This window comes from Typopeltis vanoorti, chromosome 10 (genome assembly GCF_054136105.1).
Source record: "Typopeltis vanoorti isolate ZY-2024b chromosome 10, IOZ_Tvanoo_1.0, whole genome shotgun sequence".
In the NCBI taxonomy this organism is placed as follows: Eukaryota; Metazoa; Arthropoda; class Arachnida; order Uropygi; family Thelyphonidae; genus Typopeltis; species Typopeltis vanoorti.
This window is the reverse complement of record NC_143558.1, coordinates 37,763,237-37,786,677: the sequence shown is the minus strand read 5'-3', so window position 1 is coordinate 37,786,677 and position 23,441 is coordinate 37,763,237. Positions and strand designations below refer to the sequence as shown.

The following is a 23,441-nucleotide window of genomic DNA, read 5'->3' as shown; positions in this document are numbered from 1 at the left end:
GAGCTTTTTGCTCCCACATAGTTCAACAGTATCTCTAAATGATTTCCAGACTTCTTGTTCTATTTTGCAAAGACTTTTTCAAATACTTAATCATTTAATAAGATGAGTTATAACAGGTACTGAATATGCCAGTGTAGAATGCATTTGGACATAAAAGGCAACCTCCAAAAATTTCCTTCAAAATGTTTATTTTGTGTTATACTTTCCCTGTAAATTGAGCAAAAATTATACACTTACAATAAAAGCTTCTTACACATTACTTATCATGTAGGAATGGAGAGGCATAGCATAATTCTACTGATGTATAAGATATCAACTAGGTGTGTGTAACATGTTGCACAATGCTACTACTATTGGAAGAAGAGATAAGTGTATGAGAATGGTGTTTGAAGAGCTGTTGCAGAACATGGATAAGAATTTGGAAATATGGACAGATGAAATATCAGCAGTTTTTCCTATTATTATTATTGCTCCATTATCATGATATTCTGCTGCAAACATTTATCTTAGCACAAACGATACAGCTCTGTAGACATATCAGCAAGTCCGGAGTGGTGGTGGTGAGAGAAGTTGGGAAGAACCCATACAGAAATTGACAACATTTCTAACATATATCGGTTAACAGAAAAGCTATACTCTGCAGGGAACAGTATGCGTGGTTTACTAAGGGAGGCAATATTTTAGCAATTTGCTCATATTTAATAACAACGTTACAGCTGAGTTGTCATGAAAATGATATTTCTAATTACTAATTAACATGATTTCTCATTACTAATCATGTTAATTAGGTAGATATGCAGATTTCTGTCCAATGTACATTATGTTTTCATGAAGCACATTTCTGGCCAGAATGAAAACTTAATGGCAGAAATATCTTGCAGACAAATGGATATTTTTTAATAACTTTTTTTTGATCTTTTGTTTTAACAATCCCACATAGAAGAGTTGCAGAAATTTTAATTAACTGGTACCCTGTGTAAAGTAAAAAGGAACTTGAAACACACACAGACACACTATAAAGCAGGAAATTGTTAGCACAGCCTTCCATACTTACATCTAAGCAGAACACCCACACCAGTACAACTAAGTCATTTGCAGACAATTTGTTCCCCACAGGTCACACCTGAATGGTGAGGTGTAGGAGGCAGTGACCACAGAGTCTCAACAGCTACCTTGGTGCTTCTGTAGTAGCCTCGTAACCAGAAAGATCATACTATAACAGTACAAAGGCAGCTAGAGCTACCTTTCAACATACGAGGCATGGTATTGTTGCTGTGTCTAGACAGGATTCTGAGAGGGTCCTTAATGTATATGAAGTAGATGTTTAAGAGCTCTGCACCCAACCACTACATGTGAATGTGAATGGAAAACGAAAAATGAGCAAAGCAATTAATTTCCAACAGACAATCAGAAAAAGGAATATCTCATAACATTCTTCCATATCAGTGTAATTCTTTATCACAATGGAATCTCATCTCTGCCATATAAATAAATTGGCCATATGTATAGCAATGGAGTCTAGCACCTCACTAATGCCAGGTCAGGGCTGCCATTGATTCAGCTCGTCAAACACTCACCTTAATCTCATATATTTGAATCTTCTTCACCCTAACACCAATAACTAACTTACACACAAACTTAACTACCAGTCCTAACTATTCACTTTTTTTAACATGCTCTAAAAGGTAATCTATAACTTAACGCAGACCACACTCGAAATTGTCATTATAATTTCTGAAATTTCTAAGAGTAGCACTCAATATTCCCTCTAAGGGATCGTCTATTATAAAGACAGTCCTGAGGTGTAGTCGGACTTACCCTTCGAACAGGAATTTTGAAACAGGCTTATTTCGAACCAGCAGAACCAGACCTCCATCCATCATCTAGTATCATCCACTTCAATGAAAGTCATGTTTCCTCCCGCACATTACCCATGACTTTTGACTGATATTCTTTCACTTAAATATTCACAACAATGGGTAAAGATCACATGGCAGCAACACTTCTTGACTGTCACATCACAATGCTTTGTTTTAATTAGACAGTCACATTTCCCTGATCCATGCCAATAGTCTGAGTTGGCTGTTAATTGCAGGCAGAAAGAGTCACAATTGACAGGCCAATTGGCATGCTATGCAACTGAGACATTTCATGTGAAGGCAGTGAAATGTGGTGCCAGGTGTACTGATCTGGACTTAATCGTTCCATCATTGGACAGTTTTGCCCAATTCTAGTGTGCTGCAATACCTGTTTCGGACCTCACCATGACCAAAGCCCAGTCCTCAGAGCCAATCCTTGTCATGAGGGTAGAGTTCCATCTTACCAACTTACCTTACCTACATTACTCTATCCACTAGATGCTGTCCACCTTGGAGACATGCTGTAGATATGGATAAGCAAGAAAATCTCTCCTCTCTCTCTCTCTCTCTCTCTCTCTCTAGGATTTTCAAAGACTGATAGGAGCAATGGACGTTGCAGGAGGTATGGAGCTTTACAGGAAAGGTTGTTCTGGAGAAGAGAAGCATATGAAAAGAACGGCGAATAAGAAGAAGAGAAAGAGATTTATGAGTCATAGGTCATCATAACACTAATTAGCCTGATGCTTCCAATACTTGCACCGGCATGCATGCATGCATGCATGATATGAAAACTGTAAACATGCATTTCAACATTCCTTTGGATCTACATTTACCCATACGCAATGTATTTACCAATCCATTCAGATTTGAAATCTGTAAAACTATATGCATCATTAAATAATCATAAAATACTCTCTCTCCAAATATCTAACTAAAAAACCATTAAAATGCAATCCATCAGGCATATACAAACCCTTTCATCCATCAAATACATTTCATGCATCTTCCATCTATAATCTGCACACCATTCCACCTGCACAATCTTTTTATTGACTCATTAACAATCATGGTCCTACTTCTCAATTCAGTCCCCTATCACACTGAGGCAAAAGACCTACAATCTTTATATTCTGTCTTCATTTCTGCTTCTTTTAACAATTCTTACATATCCTTTCTTATTGCATAGTTCTCACCTTTCAGATCACTTTTACTGAAATGGCTTCATTTCATTTTACTTCAATACCAAAACAACCAATGCTTTTACCCCCCCCCCAAACTAACATCCTTTATCTTCGCACCAGGGAAGCATGTTTTCATCACTTTCTTATTAAGTATACACTTCTTATCATAGAATATTGATATAATGCCTTCTCTTGCTCCCAGTTTCTTACACTTTCATAATTTTCCCATTCATTTTACCATTCAGTCTCCCTCCTGCTTTGCCACAAGCCAATTATTTCTCTACTCACTCAAGTTCACATTCTGTTCTATGAAGGACCTACGTAAGTAGGTTGTGTTACTCCTCAGTGTCCTCCTCATCATCATCTACATTAATTTTGGTCATTTTTTTTTTCATGCTATCATATTTTTGTCTACTATTAGATTATCTAATGTATATCAGATACTTCATTCTTCCACTTTCAACTTAACTCACATTTTTTATACTCAAAACATTTCTTTCTCTCTAAACTACTACAAAAAACATCTTTCTTACACACACAAAAACATTTCCAACATACCACTCTCCACTCTGACTTTCTTACCACAAATCATTCATTCATTCATTCATTATATATTTAGATATACCTTTAGCAATGACTTAAATTTTTTAAGGAATTTACAACGTATACTGGAATATTAATTAAAAGAAAAACTTTAATAAATATCTCCTATATTTCGGCAATGTCACATTGCCATCTTCATGGGAACATAGAATTATGACATGTGCATGCAGGCAACTATAAAAAGCAAATGAAGCAGAAGAGAGATAACTACTGTTGTTTCCTAGAGTCCTAAAGGTGCCCTCTAGCAGGCTATATTGGGTTGTCTTGGCTGTTGGGTTGAAGTTCTCAAGATGCAAGCTTCCCAAATTTGGGGCAATCTTATGCACCCAAATTTGTTGAGGTTTGGAAAGTTTTTTTAGAGCTGAGGCTGATTCCATGAAAAATCTTTCATATTTAAATTTGCTGTGGTGTATTGACTTGGCTTTCTTCCAATGTATTCTGTAGCAGGTATCCAGAGCATGGTCTGCAAGCCCAGAGTGGCTGTACTGGTGAAACCGGATGTTGTCTGTGTTCTGAAATCCTGACATTTTCTATCCTGCCTCTTTGGCCAAAGCAGGACAGTTTACAGCTGCAAAGGACCTGGTATACCCCAGGTAGGTCTAGGGGAAGTGGTTGGTCTTTGGGGGAGCAGTTAAGGGATGCCAATTTTTTATATGGTTTGTAACAAGAAGTCAGGTCATATTTTATTAAGATTTTCGTTAAATTTCCAGCAGTGCCCCAGATATAGGAAATGGTGATGGATTTAGTGTAAGCTTTGTTATGAAGGGGGAGGGGTTGTGGTTAACTAGTTTTAATATTTTTTGGGGATTGTAGCCATTGCCTAAGAAAATGTTAAGGATGTGATTTAGTTCAGTAGTTAGGGTATTGTCATCTCAACAGATTAATTTTGCCCTGTTATACAGTGTTTTTATAACTCCATATTGTTGTGTGTGTGTGGGGGGGGGGGGGGGGGGGGGTAATTGCCAGTGAGTGCATCTGGCTGAATGGGGGTTTCTGTAAACAGAGAAAACCAAGGAACCATCAGGCTGTCGAGTGATTAGAGTGTCTAGGAAAGGTACGCTGTTGTTTTCCTCTTTTTCCAAGGTGAACTGGATTCTGGAGTTTTGTTTGTTTTAAGTGTGTTAAGAAGGGGTGGAGTGTATCTGAGCCATGCGGTCAAATAGTAAACACATCATCAACAGTGAAGCCAATCAGTGGGTTTTTGTGGGGATGAGTTTAAGGCTTTCTCTTCAAAGTCTCCATAAAGAAGTTGGCCAGAGGTGGGGAGAGTGGTGAACCCATGGCTGTCCCCTCTATCAGTTTGTAGAAATTTCCTTGCCAAACGAAATAGCCTGAGTTCATTATGAACTGATATAGGGCTGATATATTGAGAGGAAATTTGGCTTGGATGAGCTCTAAGGTTTACTTGAGTAGGACATTTGTGAATATGGAGGAGACTTCAAAACTCACCATTATGTTAGTATGTCGGAGTGAAAAGTTTTCTATACTGGCTTTGAAGTGAGCTGAGTTTTTTTTTATGTAATGGTGTATTGCCAGTATAGTACGTGAGCACTTTGGCTAATTTGTATGTGGGGGAATCAACACCATCCACTGTGGGACATAATGGTACATTTTGTTTATGTATTTATTAAATTTTTTTAAATTAATTATTCTTGTTGAGAGGCTTATACGCTGGTTAAACATGATAACTAATATTTAAGGAATTGATAGCGTATACTAGAAATATAATTTGAATAAACTTTAATATATACTTTCCGATATTTCGGGCAAACGTCACGTTGCCATCTTCTTGGGAACTTAATACAAAGACACGTGCACACAAGTACTACATAACAGCAAATGAGAACTGAAGCTAGGAAGGCTATCGTTTTCCTGAAGTCCTGATGGTGCCCCCTGGCAGGCTATATTGGTGGTTCTTTGGCCTTTGGGCTGAAGTTCTTCTGATAATTGTTTCCCAAATTTTGGGGGCAGTCTCATGCATCCAAATTTGTTTGAGGTTTGGCATGTTCCTAAGGGTTGAGGCTGATTCCATGAATAGTCTTTCATACTTGAACTTGCTGCGGGTGTATGACTGTGGCTTTCTTCCATCTTATTCTGTGGCGAGTATCCAGAGCGTGGTCTGCAAGCCCAGAGTGGCTGTAACTGGTGAAATCAGATGTAATCCTTGTGTTCTGAGATTCTGTTATTTGCTGTCCTGCCTGTTTGGCCAAAGTAAGACAATTTACAGCTGCAAGGGCCCTGGTATACACCAGGTAGGTCTAGGGGAAGTGGTTGGTCTTTAGTGGAGCGGATAAGGGATTGCCAATTTTCTATGTGGTCTATAAACAAGTGGTTAAGTTGTGTTTTCTTAAGATTTTGTTGATTTTTTCCGAGGTGCCTCGGATGTAGGGGAATGGTGATGGGATTTAGAGTAATCTTTTTTGTGAAGGGGAGGGGGGGGGGTAGGTTGTGGATAACTGGGTTAAGTATTTTCTGGATTTTTTTTTTTTTTTTTTGGGGGGGGGGGGGGGTAGCCATTGGCTGAGAAAGTGTCATGGATGTGATTTAGTTCAGTGGTTAGGGCTTGATCATGTGAACAGAATATTTTTTGCCCTGTTGAATAGTGTCTTAATAACTCCATATTGTTGTGAGGGGAGGGGGGGGTGTGATGGATTTGTTGGTGAATGTATCTGCCTGTATGGGTGGGTTTTCTATAAACTGAGAAAACCAAGGTTCTATCAGGTTGGTGGGTGACTAGTGTGTCTAGGAAGGGGGAGGTTATTGGTTTTCACTTTTTCCAGGGTGAACTTGATTCTAGGGTGTTGGTTTGTTTAAGTGTGTTAGGAAGGAGAGGAAGTGAATCCGAGTTCTTTATTAATTTATCAAACTTGAATTTATCAAACTTTATTAATATATCAACAGTTTGATAAATTAATAAAGAACTCGGCGTCCAAACCTAAACTACAAACCAAAAACATTGTAGTTAACCTTTCTTCAGTTTACTTGAAGCCTGAAACCCTCAATGCTATGTCACGTGGGTCACAAACTTCGCCATTTGCTCCTAAGAAATTACTGGCCGAGGAATTAATGATCCAAAATTGAACGCGGGAATTCGCCAACTTCCAAGCCACATCGCCAACGATAATTCGATTGGATGTAGCCTGTGTTCTCAAAAAAAGCAAAACCTCCAAAAATCCAACAATCTATTAGTGAATACAAGTCACTACAAGAATTGAAGAGAAACAAAGAAATAGTGATCACCAAAGCGGATAAGGGGGAACGCCAACTGTGGGTACTCAACCTTAATGACTAACACAGGTAAGCTCAAGGCTTTGCTATTAGATCGATCCACTTACCCTCCCCATTAATTACAATCCCACCAACTCACAAATTAGAAAACTCCATAGGCTCCTTTAGAAGGTTACTTCTTGGCCTGTGGGAGGTTACCAACAGACTAAACCCTATAAAACTCTAGACCCCCCCCCCGCATATATGGGCCTTTCCCTAAAATATATAAAGAAAATGTGCCATTACGTCCCATAGTGGGATGGCATTGATTCCCCCACTAACAAACTAGCCAAGCATTTAGCCAAAGCGCTCTCACACTATACTGGCAACACACCATCACACATAAAAAAACTCAGCCCACTTCAAAGCCAGTATAGAAAACCTTGCGCTGCAACATAATGATATAATGGTCAGTTTTTGATGTCTCCTCCCTATTCACGAATGTACCCCTCAAAGAACCCCCTAGAGCAAATCCAAGCTAAATTTCCTCCCGATATCTCAACCCTATTTCAGTTTACAATAAACTCAGGCTATTTCGTTTGGCAGGAAAAATTCTACAAAACAGATAGAGGGGACAGCCATGGGTTCACTACTTTCCCCCACCCTTGGCCAACTTCTTTATGGAGACTTTTGAAAGAGAAAGCCTTAAACTCAGCCCCCACACAAAAACCTACCATATGGCTTCGCTACGTTGATTTTGGGGGGGGGGGGTGGGGGGGGGGGGGGGTGGGGGGGGGGGGGGGTGGGGGGGGGGGGGGGTGGGGGGGGGGGGGGGTGGGGGGGGGGGGGGGTGGGGGGGGGGGGGGGTGGGGGGGGGGGGGGGTGGGGGGGGGGGGGGGTGGGGGGGGGGGGGGGTGGGGGGGGGGGGGGGTGGGGGGGGGGGGGGGTGGGGGGGGGGGGGGGTGGGGGGGGGGGGGGGTGGGGGGGGGGGGGGGTGGGGGGGGGGGGGGGTGGGGGGGGGGGGGGGTGGGGGGGGGGGGGGGTGGGGGGGGGGGGGGGTGGGGGGGGGGGGGGGTGGGGGGGGGGGGGGGTGGGGGGGGGGGGGGGTGGGGGGGGGGGGGGGTGGGGGGGGGGGGGGGTGGGGGGGGGGGGGGGTGGGGGGGGGGGGGGGTGGGGGGGGGGGGGGGTGGGGGGGGGGGGGGGTGGGGGGGGGGGGGGGTGGGGGGGGGGGGGGGTGGGGGGGGGGGGGGGTGGGGGGGCAGTATTCTGTATATTGGTTGATTACATTCATCTACTACCTAAACCAAAAGAATGGTGCTACATTCAGTAGTATACGAACAGCTATTAATCTCATTTCATTTATATGCATGACATTTGAAGTCACTCATCCATTCATGCAGTATCATTATTTCTTTAATAACTTTTTTCTGTGTGTCAACAGTTTATTTTGCCCTTGATGCATTGTTTATCTTCACACAAGATGCTATCAGGAAAAATTGACAGGAAACATATTGATGTTTTTTCCTCAGATTCCCCTTAAAGATACAAATTTGTATCCCACTATCTTGCACTTTTATAATTCATTCCTCTTGATAATTCTATCAACAATGATGACTAAATTTCAATCATTTGTGAAATGACATGTGAATCACACAGGTGGTATTTACATGCTTTGATAATTAACATTATTCTTGCAACTCCATACTGAAACACATCTGTATGATTTGCAGAATGTGTGTTATTAATAATTATTCATTTATTCAATAATAAATTGTTATTGATTTACAGCAGTTTATAATTCAGAGACAGTGATTCTCTGCATCATTCGTATCAAACCCAATCCTAGCATTGTTGTTGTATTTGTATGTAGAGTCTTGTCATGAGAACTGAGGCTGTGGTGTTTTTATTTATCCCACACATGAGAGGAACAAGACTATTGCACTTCAGTGCTGTGTGTGAGGTGCAGATAAGGGTTGAAAGAGAAGAAACCTATTGATATTCTTCTTAAAGGTCTGGAGGTTGAAATTTTTGGGAAACACATCATGAGGAAGACTGTTCCAGAGGATGGAGATAGATGGAATGAAACAGGAAGAGATGAAGAAGGTTTGATGAGTTTTGTAGTTGTACTATAAAGGGATATTGGACTAGACTGGTGCTCTTGTTTAACACTCCTAAGAGCAAGTGGAGGCATGATGTTTGGCAATTCACTGGCGCAGTAACCATGGAACTACCTCAAGAAGAGACAGAAAGCCAAAAACATTCCATCTGTAGGATAGAGGTTGAAGCGAACTTGTGAGGCAAGGGTCAGATATGAGCCAAATTATTGTTCTGTGGATAGCATCAAGATTTTTAAGGAGGTTTTAGTGCACCACCCAAAATTTGGGAATGAAACATATATATTGACACAGATTTCTCTTGCCATCAGCCCCATAGTGGATAAAATCCACTGCCACATAACAAGCTGTATGCAAAGTATACACAAAAATTCGCCCTCCTGTCTACTTCTGGCATTTTATGCTGTCTGTCTGACTGCATGATATATAGGTAAGTGATAGAGAAGAAGAATGGACATGGTATTGCAGAAAATAAAAAGGAAATCTGTTTGTCATCCTTCTTGTCCATGTGGATAGTGCTACAACATGTTAGTGTTGATGTTTATGAACTTTGTGAATGTCTTTTCTTAGATGAATTTCATCACCTAGTTTTGAGACTACTCTGTTTATTAGAAGTCTGAAATGGCTTGAGATATGATTTATGTTTGGTATTTATAGCAGAGTTTCTGGATTATTTAACCCAGCAATAATCCTGTCAGATTATTGTATAATAGGTTTATAACTTTTGTGGATGACACTCACCTAAAGAAACATTATGTGCACATGAAACACAATACAAGCAGAGGGAAAAAAAAATCACTATAAGAATGCAAAAGATATGTACCAATCAGAAATGAGTAGAAATATAGAACCCATAAGATATACCACAATGTATATATCACTGCATGGAATTTGTGAGACTAGGACTGATTATATTACAGCTAAAGTTACAGGTATATATGTTTGAAACTTACAAAAAGTTTCATAAGGAGTAGTAGCCATAATATTCAACACAAAATACGAGGCTAATCTTCTTGAATGGCAGTCAGTCTCAAGTAGAGTAATGTGGGCAAATATGAGAATGGGGAACTGGACAATGAAACTTATTTGTGCCTATGGTCCCACAGAAGGCTCTACTAAGGTAGAAGTGGAGGAATTTTTTGAGGCTTTAGAAAAAGCAACTGACACAATGAAAAAGGAAAAGTTGGTCCTTGTTGGGGATCTAAATAGCAGAGTAGGAAATGATTGTGAGACATACAAAAATATTTTGGGAAAATTTGGAGAAAAGAGCAAAGCTAATTATAATGGCAAATATCTGTTGGATTTCTGCTCAAGACATGGACTGGTTATTACTAACACCATGTTCCAACATAAAAATGTGCACAAATTCACATGGAGAGAAGAGGCTAGGAATAAGAAAAGTCTCATTGACTATGTTATTGTTGATAGTGATGTTTTCTCCCTGGTGCAGGACACCAGAGTGTACAGAGGATTTGAAATTGGAAGTGATGACTATTTAGTCTTGAGCAGGATAAAATTGAATTTCATATTGAAAAGAATAACATGTAAGAAAGTTTTAAAGCGAATAAAAGTTGAGCAGCTCTCAGATGTGAACTGTAGACTAAAATACAGAAAGATTACTGAAAAGAAAATGAAAGAGTTCGAGAACAGGAATCAAACCTTGGAGATTCAGTGGCAAACTCTGAAGAAAACATTGATTGATTCTGCCAGAGAGGCATGTGGTGAGGTTGTGTGCAAGGATAAAAAAATCAGAACTCCCTGGTGGACACAGGAAGTTAAAGAGGCAGTGAAGGAAAAGAAGAAAGCATATCAAAAGTTCCTGGCAAATAAGTCAGCTTTTACTCTTACAGCATACAGAGACAAATGTAAGAAAGCTAAACAGTGTGTAAAACTAGCTAAACAAAAGTCATGGGAGGACTTTGGCAAGAATATAGAAAATAAATATCAAGAAGGTGGCAAAATATTCTGGAGGTTGTTGAAGAAACTTAGGAATGGAGGAAAGAGTGCTGTAAAAGGAGTTAGAGATGATAAAGGTGACATGAAAACAGGAGAAAAAGATATCCTTGAAGTATGGAGTAATTACTTTGAAAAACTGCTAAATGAAATAAGCAGTGATGACAGCACAGTGATAAAAAACACTGACCAGGCATGCAGTCAGGAATACATATCCATACTTGAAGTAGAAAGAGCCATCAAAGGCTTGAAATGTGGAAAGGCAGCAGGAGTAGATGATATTCGAGCAGAAATGCTGAAGTATGGTGGTATAAAAGTCTTACAGTGGCTGCACTGCATAGTTCAGAAAGCCTGGACAGAGGGACGAATTCCCGATGATTGGAGTAGAACTCTCATAGTACCCATATATAAAAAAAAAGGGAAATAAAATTGAATGTGAAAATTACAGAGGTATTTCTCTACTGAGCGTTCCTGGCGAGATCTATGCAAGTATACTTGAGAAACAGTTGAGAAGAATTGTGGAAGAAAAGCTTGGTGAAGAACAAGCTGGATTCAGGCCAAACAGAGGCTGTCATGATCAGATCTTCACTTTACGACAAATAGTCGAGAAAGCATGGGAATTTAACAAAGATCTGTATTTAAGCTTTGTCGATTTGGAAAAGGCATATGATAAGGTGCCAAGAGAGAAGCTATTCAATATGCTGCAGTTATATGGTGTCAATGGGGCATTATATCAAGCAATACTTAGTCTTTATTTGAGTTGTAAGTCAGCAGTTAGAATTGAAGGAAGTACAGGAAGATGGTTTAATGTTAAATCTGGTGTGAGACAAGGATGTACATTATCCCCTCTGTTATTCATTATCTATATGGATCACATTATGAAGGAAAGTGGTATTAAACCTGATATCAAAATTGGAGATGTTAATGTCAGCTCTTTGCTTTATGCAGATGATGTTATACTTCTAAATAAATCCGCTACAAGTCTGCAAGATTCTCTGACTAAATTGAATAGCTGTTGTAATAGATATGGTATGAAGGTCAGCAATAAAAAGTCAAAGACAATGAAAATAGGTAGAATCATTGAAAATGTCAACTGTGTTGTGAATGGAGAACCTGTGGAACAAGTAAAACATTTCAGCTACTTAGGTACGATTTTTACTGAAGATGGTAAATTAAATATAGAAATAGACAACAGAATCAGCAAAGCTGGTATGGTGGGAAGTCAATTGAATTCATATGGAATAAGAGAGAAATTAGTCGGAACACTAAATTAGCTGTATACAAGACAGTGTTCAAGCCAGTTTTAACTTATGGATCTGAGAGCTGGGTCAGAAGTAAAACACTTGACCAAAGACTAGAGACCGCAGATATGAGAGTCCTGAGAAAGATTAGAGGCGTGAACAGATGGCATCAATGGCAATATCATATTAAAAAGAGGATATTAGGAAAGAACTTGACATTGTCAGCATCCAGGAATGCATTAGCAGAGCTAATCTCAGTTGGTATGGTCACTTAAATAGAATGGGAGAGGAAAGATTAGCAAAACAAGTGTTCTCTGCCAGGTTGGCAGGAAAACGACCCAGAGGAAGACCAAGATATAGGTGGATTGATACGGTACAAAGTGCCTTAAATGATAGAAATATAAGATCTGATAATGTTGGAGTCTTGACAAGTAACAGACTGATTTGGAGGAAAATTGTAGGTAGGAAGTTAGTAATGAAGTAATTTTTTCATGTAGTACTGTCATATCCTGTACACCCCTTGAGGGTACATGGCAGGAATTTGATGATGATGATGATGAAAAAGTTTCATTTAAAAAAAAACCCTCATCCGTTATGCTGGAATATGGAGAAATTTAATATAATTTGTGTATGAGAGACTGATGCATTTCAAAAAAAAAAAAGAGGAAAATACATCTCCTTTGTTCATCCATTTGGAGGGATTTTGATGCAATCTCACATCTGCCTTTCTAACCAACATTTGATTAAGGCTTTGAATTCTGTCAACAAATGTTTTTTGTTCATGTGTTTTTGTCAGGTTACTTTACAGAAACTTTGGCGGTAGTGAAATATTTCCACTCTGAGTATTCTTTTAGCTTAGAGAACAGATCAAATTCTGAGCTCATCAATATAGGATTGAAGAGGCACTAGCCATCCGTACTTTTCTTTAATCCTATGTAGGCCATGTGAATCATAGCCTTGAATAATCATTTATTGTGCATGATTCACAAAATCGTATTCTTTTCATTTTTATTTCTAATTTTGTGTAAATAAAGTACCAGAAATTGAAATTGAGCATGTGACATTTTCACTCTCTATTCTGGCATACAGCCAATGCAAAGGTGAAAAATTTACATTATCCCCCTTCCTCATGCATGTCCAATGTGATCCTAGTAATCTTAGTAATAATAATCAACTTTTGGAAATGACATAAATGCATACCTGTAGGAGATTGAGTAGGTATCCAAAAGTTTAGCATTAGTCTTGATCTATATTATCTTTACTGCAGAAGGGAAACTGTAACATATCTTTTCTTTAGAAAGAAAATAACACTTTTTGATACCAATGTGTGGATTGATCCCTCTGTAATTGAAAATTAGAGAATGCAATGTCATGAACTGAAATAAATAAAATGTTCATAGGGAAAAAAGTATGTCAATTTAATTCTGTGTAAACAATAACAGAAAAAATTTAGACTATTTGCAGTACAACTAGCAATAAAAATATACATGAGATGCAAATGAAACAGGATTTACAATATAGACTTGATGAAACCATGGAACATCTGTGTGTGTTGAGTGCACTTCCACACCTTAGGTGAGAAATGAATTGCATTGGACTACTAAAGTGCCTCATTGGAAGTATGATGCAGCTTAAAAATGTTGCACATTTGGTCTCTAGAGCAGGGTTTTGGACTAACGAAATATAAAAATCTACAGTACTAATACCCTAAACATTTACAGAATATTGTTGGATGGAGACATGTAATGTTAACATATCTCCATCCAATTTTGGATTAAGGAATATTATGGATCATTTGGCTTGTCCATTTTGGACTTTTGGCTCAGTGGATTAAAAAAAAAAAAAAAAAAAAAACTGTTCATTATAGTTTTAGGATGTTTGTGTTTTTGAGTCATGCTCACTATACTCTTAATGCTTGGTGCATTAGTCGGTGGATTTAAGTTCTGTGTTTTGCCAGCTATGTTGATTCAGTAATGGGTGTAGTATAGCTGCCCAATTTCCCTATTTATTTTGAGCTGACACAGAGCGAAGCCCTTTATCTAATTGTATTTGGCTACTGGTTGCCATGTATTGAGGATGTCAAACATGAAAACTTGGCCTTTCAGGGGAAACTCGCCTTTTTGTGAATAGCACTGTATTGCTATTGTCTGTGTTAACATTAATTCACCATCTTTTAAACAATTGTTCTAGTACTAAGGCTGCATTCTGCAGATTTTTTGATTTGCCAATCTAGGTTTCAATTGTGCCTAGATTTCCCTTATACCATTATTGCAGTATTAATTTTGTGTATAAAGATGAAAATTAGTGGCAACTGTACATAGAATGTCAGACATGTAGACCACAAATTGCAGAAGTGATAGCAGGGAGCCCTGGGGGAAGCCTGTAGTGATGTTGTTTTCAGATAATCTGATTCCTTGTATCTTCTTAGAGTTTGCGATTGCTAAGGTAATGATTTGATAAGTTTGTCCAATCCAAGGGGGAATTTGGCTTGCAGGAGTTTGAAAAAAAAAAAGCCATTCTGCAATATTTTGTCCAATACCGTGGCGACGTCAAGGATGATTCACATCTGTGTGCTTCTTGTTGAACCCTACGCTGATGTTTTCCATGACTCTGAGAATTTTATTGTTCTGTGGAGTGGTTCTCCTGGAATCCAATTTGCTCATTGGCGATGAACTTTAATTCTTTAGTGACCTTTTCTGCAGTCTTATTAGTATTACCTTTTTCAACTGCTTTTCCTAGTTTTGGGATTAAGATTACTTACTTTCCATCATGCAGGGAAGTAGACGTCTTAATATTTCATTAATAATAGCAACAATGTGCATAATGACTTTATGTGCAGGCATTTAATGGTTTTGTTAGCAATCCCATTTGGGCCTGGTGCTTTCCTATTCTAAAGTTTGGTGATGATTTCACATACCTCAGCAGGCGATGTCAAGTTGAATGAAAGAAAATGGTTTTTGAAAGTTTTTACACTTGTTTATGCTATTAATTAAAGATGCCAAGAAATTATATTCTTGTTTAATCCTTTATCCAAGTGTAAGCAAACAAAATTTGTGCCTAAAGTTACTTCAAGACTGGGCAACTCATATATAGAGGTTATTAACTTTGCATCACTTGCCTTAGTATCCTATAATTGCAAAGCCACTTATCCTTTCGGACATGTATAATGCTGTGCATTATCCTTCCCATAATGTATAGCATTATACAATTCAAAACACAATCCTTACAGACATATGTACTTTGCATTATGGGATACTAAGGCAACTGACATGAAGTCATTAGCTTCTATAAAACACACACACACACACACACACACACACACACACACACACACACACACACACACCACACACACACACACACACACACACACACACACACAAGAGTTGCCCAGTCCTGAAAATACTTCAGGTATAAACTTTGTTTGTTACACTTGGATAAAGGATTTAACACGTTCGCTGCCGCGCCACTTCGGTATAGTCTGTTCCCCTACACCGAGCAATTTCACTTCTTCAAGGTCAGTACGGTAATCTTGTTGCGGCGATAAGCATCATACAAGTATATTCATAGTTGGCTTGTGCAGAGCATATACCATCTGTGAGAATACACAATTTTGATGCCAGCTTCACAAGCCAATCATATTCACTTCTTCAAGGTCAGTACAGTAATCTCGTTGCCAGTGGCAAGCATCATACGAGTATACGTGTAGCTGGTTTACCAACTACGAGTATACTCGTAGTTGGCAGTGAACATGTTAACCAAGAATATAATTTCTGGCATATTTAATTTATAGTATAACCAAGTGGAAAAACTTCCAACAGAAACATGTAAAGTTATGCAATTTGGGATATAAAGATTACAAGATGTGTACTGCATTGAGTGAACTGCACTCCAAGAAATTGATGAAGCCAAGGATTTGCAAGTAGTAACAAATAAAGAGTTGAAGTATAGAGAGCATGTTGCTAGTAGCCAGGGTAGCTCACAGAATTACTTGGTTATTGAAGTACACTGACAAGCAGGAAAAAGAAAGTTATCATTCCTGTTTATAAAGCCTTGATATGATGAAATCTGGATTACTCTGCTCAGCTCTAGTCACCTTCATTTCTTGGTGATGAGGAAGTGATGGATAGCATTAATAGGCGAGTGACCAGGATGGCAGGTGGTCTGTGGAATGCTCTCTGTGAGGATAGATTTAAGCTTCATGTGGATTGCAAAAGTTGGCTGATAAGTGAAAAATGAAGAATATGATAAAATCAATTAATTACTTAAAGGATTTTATAGGGCTGATGCAGAGGAAATGCTTTAATACTTGGAAGTTGGGTAAGAGTATAGTTATCGAGGGTGTGAGATAAGATTTTTCACTTTGAGAGTAGTGAATGAATGGAATGGGTTTGTGATCAGTTGAGTTCTTTCTGTTAATAGTTTCGATGACAGGTACAATATATATTGTGTTGATAGTATAGGCCTCCCATAATAATTCTATATAAAGGTTACGTTGAGGTCTCCTCCCTGTTATATAGCTTTGATCCTTAAGGATCCTAAAATCTATGATACAGTATTCATTTTTTGAAAAAAAAGTATATAATAATAATAATCACCAGATGGCGTTTCATTGGAGAGTTTGTGAAAAGAAGGTCCCCTGGTTCAGATAACTTCTTTATAAAAAATAAATAAATAAGCTAACGCCTTTCATTCACTTATAGGGAGTATGCAAGGCCTTTATACCCTATCTAACTTTTTGGAGACTGAGTGGGCAGTTCAATCTCTACCAGTAGCTAACCGGAGATAGCTGGCCCATGTCTATCGCTAATTATAGCAGCCACCGATGAAGAGGCTGGCAAATAAGTGCTGCCATCTCTTGGTACCTAGCCCTAAAAAAATATGTTACTGTCTGAAATATGGGTACTACAGTCGATTTTCTTGAGCTTGTGGGATGAAATATCCACTTGCCCGTGCCAGAGATCAACTAACTCGAGAACCAGTCAAAGTTTATGTTTATATGTAAGAGTTGCTGTAGAAGTTGTGTACTTTCAATGTTTGTAGTCTGTGGGCTTATTTGTTTGAGTTTATGTACAAAATATTTAAACTTGAAGTATAGTAACTGGCGGAGGAAAGATGGCAGTGGTTTTGTTCTTTGTCTTGACAAGAGTTTAATTTATTTTAGTCATATTGTGAAATGTTAAAGGTGCTGTATGTATTTGTTAGAGGTATATCAATAAATTATGCATATTTAAGGTGGATGGAAGGGAGGGTTTTTGCAAAGTGTGATCTGAATATGGTCTTGATGGATGGTAACATATTGATAAATGAAGGTGATAGTAGCGAGAATGCAACAAGGACTAGTGCTTGTCTGATAGCAAAGAGGATATCCTGTAAAAGAGCAGCAAAATAATAATAATAATAAAAAGTTTTGAAATGAGCGATCTGCTGAACAAAACAATTAGTGGTAGTAAGAATGATGAAAGCGATACGAATGTAGTGGAAGTTGAAAAACAGAGTGGAATTAATGGTAAGGTTGCAAGTGGTGTTGACAGCAAACAAATTAGTGTGACCGGCAATAAAATAGAGAAAGTGAATTGTAGTGGAAAAAAAAAAGATTCAAAATTTGAAAGTTAGTTGGTAAAGTTGAGAAAAGAGATGAGACAGATGCAGATTGAAATGAAGAGAATTGTAGATGTATATGGAAGAGTGGAGAAAATGAATGATGTCAGTGTGAAAGAGGTAGCGAAAGACCCACAAGTGGCATTGTATGAGGATTTGATGTCTGGTAAATGAGAAGATGCACAAGGCTTGTTTTCCTGGATGTAAAATTACTAGAGTGATTGAGGCATTGAATATGAGGAGTAAGTGAGCAAAAGAGTTAGCAGTGGTAATAGCAACAAATGACTTGACTGGGAACAAGGAAAATGTAAGATTGCATATCAGGAGGTTGTCGGGAATGATAAAAAAAAAAAAAATAGTGTGATAGGATAGGTAGTCAGTGTGTTGCCTAAGTATGACAGCGATGAGAAGTGAGAAGCCATCTGAGATGAGACAGATGGCAGACTGTGAATGGTATGTTAGCAGAAGTGTGAGGAGAAAGGAGTGAAGTTTGTTAATGCGTGGAATGAATTTGAGGGACGAATTGAACTTTATAAGAATGATGGACCACATTTAAATGATTTTGGTGTGAGTCATCTGGATAGCCTGCTGCTGCTGGATGGAAGAATAGTGAGTTTAGAGGATGAATCTGATCAAGTAAGAAGTGATATGAAAAAAAATGGGAGAGTAAAAAGGAAGGAGAGATTGAGGTGATGCTTATGAATGAAGTGGGTAGTGTGAGTGTAGAGAATGAGAGAACAAGTGTACAAGACAAACTGGGAAATGGGGAGCTTCAGGGTAGTCAGAGGAACACAGTGGGAGAAAGGTTGATGCTCCTAGAAGATGTATGTGTGTGAACAAAATGGGATGTAAAGACCTGGGATGCAGTTGGCTTTGAGGAGCATTTTGGGATGAGCAAGGAGTAAAAGAAATGGCTTGAGGAAAGCATGGAGGTCACATCTAATAAGTGGTATCAGAGAAACTTCGTATAGATTATATTTGTATTCAAATGCTAAAAGTATCAGAAACAAAAGAAATGAAATGGTTGCATTGATTTTGTTTGCCCAAAACTTCAGTATGAGGACTTCTTTGAGGAAAGGTGTACGTGGAATAAGTTAGACATGATTGGATGAAGATGACATCCTGACAGGTATAGAGATTGGGAGGTATGATGTATTTTATGAAGATAGAAAGGGTAAAAAGTGAGGTGGATTGCTAATAATGATAGAAAAAGAGTATTGTCCATACAAGGTAGATATGCAAGTAGGAAGTAGTAGTAGTAGCAGTGGTTTTGAGGCAGTATGGTGTGAAATAGAGGTGAATAAAATGAAATACTTCACTGTATGTTGCTATAGACCTGGTAATGTAGATGGTAGTGACCATGAAATGTATAAGCAAATGAGAAAAGAGTGATCATTATTCATTTTAAATTATGATAATATAGACTGGGATGATGAGATAGCAACTGGAAGTAAAGTTTCTCAAATATTTGAGGGACCTTCCTACGGCAGTATGTAACGGAGAGCACAGATGATTAAGAGCCTTGAATTTGATCTTCTCATCAGAGAATGTAATTATAAATGAGGTGTCAAATCACCCTCCAGTTGGTGAGTGACCATGAAGTGATTACCTGGGTGGTTGCCAACCATGTAAGGACTTCCGTGAGGAAAAGGAATATGTGAAACTATAAGCTGGTGATTGAGCTCAGGAGACAGCTTGCAGTTATAGCATGGAATGAGGAGTTGGTGAAAAGGAGATCAATGCTGCTAGGGTGATATTCAAGAACTTTCTAGTAGAAGCAATATCTAAATGTATTCTAAAGTTCAAAGGTTAAATAAAGTAAGTGTGAAATTGATGAACAAAGAGAGATTAAGCATGCTATACACAGAAGGAAAAAAATGCATTATGGAAGAATCATAAGAGGAGTGGTAATAATCAATTTCATGAGGAATACAAAGAACAGACAAGGAGGATGACTCAGTTTCTAAGGTTAGCAAAAGTTTAGTATGAGCAGCAGTTAGCTATTGAAGCAAAAAAATCGTAGGGAGTTCTTTTGATATGTTGTCAGCAAAAAAAAAAAAAAAGAATGATTATGGAAGGATGAAATTGATTGGAGAAAATAATATGAGAACAGCTGCTGCAGAGGATTGAGTGAAACATCATAGATAGTTTGAGAGCAGTGGATGATGATGAAGAGAGATAGACTGTAAGTATGCAAGATGTATATGAGGATTTTAGTAAACTTGATGTTAATAAGGCTGTCAGACTTAATGTTATATCATCATGTATTTTGAAGGGATATGCCACGGAATTGGCCACTGCCTCGACATATTTGTGTTATATGAGATCCCTGATCAACCTTAAGTCTTACATTGGGCCAAGTTCCAAAGGAGTATAAAGAAGTCAAGATCATGCTGCTTAAGGGAGGACAGAACTTAAGCATCAAATTATAGGCCTATCTGTGTGTCAGGTGTTGTGGTTTAGTTGTTGGAGAAACTAGTGAGAACCAGGATCCAGAATTGGGTTGACAACAGTGATATTATCTTTGATGGACAGCATGGGTTTGCTAAATGGAGGTCATGTTTTAGTAATCTACTTACTTATTATATATGCCCGTCTGGTTGGTCTAGTGGTCCACGTATCCGCTCTCCAGCCAAAAGGCTGTCGGTTCGAATCCCACCATGGGCATGGATGTTTGTGATTGACTGTGGGAATACTAGATGATGGTGGTGGTGGTGTGTGGTAGATGGCATTGGTGTAGTTGCGGTTAGTTGGTGGAGACAGAGAACTGTAGAGCAGGTATCCTCCCTTGAAGAGTCTTTGGACTCCCTGGAGGTGTCAATTAATTAATTACAATTTAAGGTGATTGTAAAAGGCTTTATTGGACAAAGGAGGTGGATACACAGCAGTATACTTAGATTTTGCAAAGGAGTCTGATAAATTACCACATGATAAGTTGATAGTCAAACTAGAGTGGAATGGGTGCAATATTAGAATAGTGCTTTGGGTTGGAGATTGGCTATCTGATAGGTTTCAGCAAGTTGTATATGTGGGGAGCAATATCCCTGAAGAGGAAAGTCACTAGTGGTGTGACTCAGGGGGTCTGTTTTAAGGCCATTACTGTTTAACCTGTACGTTAATGATATTGGTTAAGATTTGAATGGGGATATTTAGTTGTTTGCAGCTGATGCAAAGATGGGATGAAGTATGAGGAGTAGAGCAGATGTTGTGGCCTTACAAAAAAGACTTGAATAGATTGGATGAATGGGGATCAATGTCACAAAATGTAAGGTTTTACATTTTGCGACAATGAAAATTTTATTTGGGAAACAAAGATGGACTGTAGAATTTATGCTTGGTGAGGATATATTGTTGGAGGTGGAGGAAATAAGAGATCTTAGGTTGATGGTGGGGAAGGATCTAAAATTTAGAGGATACATTGGCAAAGTTGTGAGGACAACAATGAATTTTGGGAATAATGTAGAGGACACTGACTTGTAGAAGTAAAGAGATCCTGTTCCATTGTATAAGGACTTAATTATGCCACATATGGACTAATGTGTACAAATTTAGTCACCTGGTTTTCAAAAGGGTGATGACATGTGGAAATGGTCCAGAGGCAATTGACTAAAGTAGTTACTGATCTCTGGGAATGTTCATTATGAAGTAAAGTCGAGAAGATGCAATTTACAGTTTAGTAGATAAGAGGGGTGATATATGAGAGAGACATTAAAGTTGGTAAGGGATTTCTATAGGATTTACATTGAAGTGGTTTTTCATAAAATGGTGTGTGTGTGGGGGGGGGGGATTAGGGAGAACAAGATGTCTTCCCTGGAAGCTGTATAAGAAGAGCTTGAACAAGGAAGTGAGAAGCAGGTTTTTTGAATGGAGGGTCGTGAATAATTGGAATACATTGCCTGAGAGTGTGGTCTGCAGAGAATTTGAATGTGTGTGTGAAGGCAAGGTGATAAAAATTACCAGTAAATAATGAATGACAAAAACATCTACATAATGTCTCACAGAAAAAAAATTGAACATAATATTAAGTATGGTATCCTATTACATCCAAGTTACTTGGATGTAGTAAGCTTTCATATCCTAATATAAGAAACCCTTCTATCTCTGATTTGTTTAAATTGTTTGTTTTTTGAATGCCACTGCAGATTCCAAAGACAGTCTTCTTCTGTGTGTATGACAAAGGGACCTCTTCAATGAGTCTTTGACTCCATCGAGTCTTAGGATAATAATATATTAGTTGTTTATTTGTTTCAGATTTGTAATTTTAAATAAATTTATGAAAGATCTGAAGCTGTTTTTCCCATAATAAAAACCCTAGGTAACTGTGATGATATTCTATGTATCCTCCTCATTCAGAACAGAAAATTGGGATATAGGACTTTCAAAAAAATTGTTCAGTACAGGATACATTTAATGTGGCAATATATTAATCATATCATTTAAAAAATTCAACCTATGGATGACATTGGAGAGAGGGAAAACCTCTACCTAATGCCCATCACCTTATTACCATAAGGTGCTGGCTTTATTGGACAATGGAGGTGGACACACACACACACACACACACACACACACACACACACACACACACACACACACACACACACACACACACACACACACAAATATATATATATACACACACACCTTACATGGCAAATTTTGGATCCTGCCACATGCAAATATTCAAATAGTGTCTGCTTGAGTCTGGTAATAAAAGGTGTATGTGCTGCATGTTTTGCACTGTACTCAATGTCAAGATGCCACATTCAATTGAACTGACAAACTTCCAACTTGGGATGGAGTTTGAGTGTCACATCAATGGTCTTTTTGTCCTTAACATTGCTGCCTTTCTCAGTGGACCTATATCCACTGTTGCTAGTGAGTTGGATAGAAAGTTGACAACACCACAGCACAAAAATAGTGGGAGGCCATTGACCTTCACTGACCAAGATCGACTAGCTCTGTCTGAATGTTGGAGCATCTGGACATCATCAGTGATGGACTTCACAGTCAACCTGGAAAATACTGCTTTGTCACTAGAACTGTCCAGAGAGCCTTAGGTTGCTATGTCAGAGCTGCTCAAACAAGCCACACATCACCTCTTCCTCCCATTGCAAAATGTTGTTTGAGCACATCACTGTTCCAGAGATGATTGGAAAAGGGCTCTATGAAACGAATAATCAGGTTTCCAAATATTTCACTCTGATTGTTGTTTTTGGTTCTAGAGATTACCCAGGGAATAGTTCCAGCAGGATGGCATCAGCCCATCTGTCAAGTTTGGTGGAGACTCAGTAATGGTATGCAAGTATTTCTTTTGATCCATTGGTGGATTTACACAAAACCATGATATCTAATTGATATCTGCACATCCTGGAAAGTTCATACTTCCAATGCTGTGGAAGTATATTGGCAGTGACCTTGGCATGTCTTGGCATGCCACTGCCCCATGTCATACTGCACTGTTGAGACCAGTTTTCACAAACTGATGTTGAAGTGTTGGACTGGTCAGCTGAATGTTTAGATCTCAACCCCATTCGAACATCTTTAGGGCGAATTAGAATGCTGAATTCGCTCCACACCACAGCGACCATCATCAGCAAAGGGGATGACTTTGCATGAGGAATGGAAGAATATCTGTTATGATGTATTAGAAATTGGCTGAAAGCATTCCCTGAAGGGTAA

The 23,441-nt window shown here is 38.7% G+C and overlaps 1 protein-coding gene across 1 annotated transcript in view; it reads left to right on the top strand.

The window, feature by feature from the left end:
• Nucleotides 1-23,441, top strand: part of LOC150102348 (poly [ADP-ribose] polymerase tankyrase-like) — a 1,002,656-nt gene that overhangs the window by 534,635 nt on the left and 444,580 nt on the right.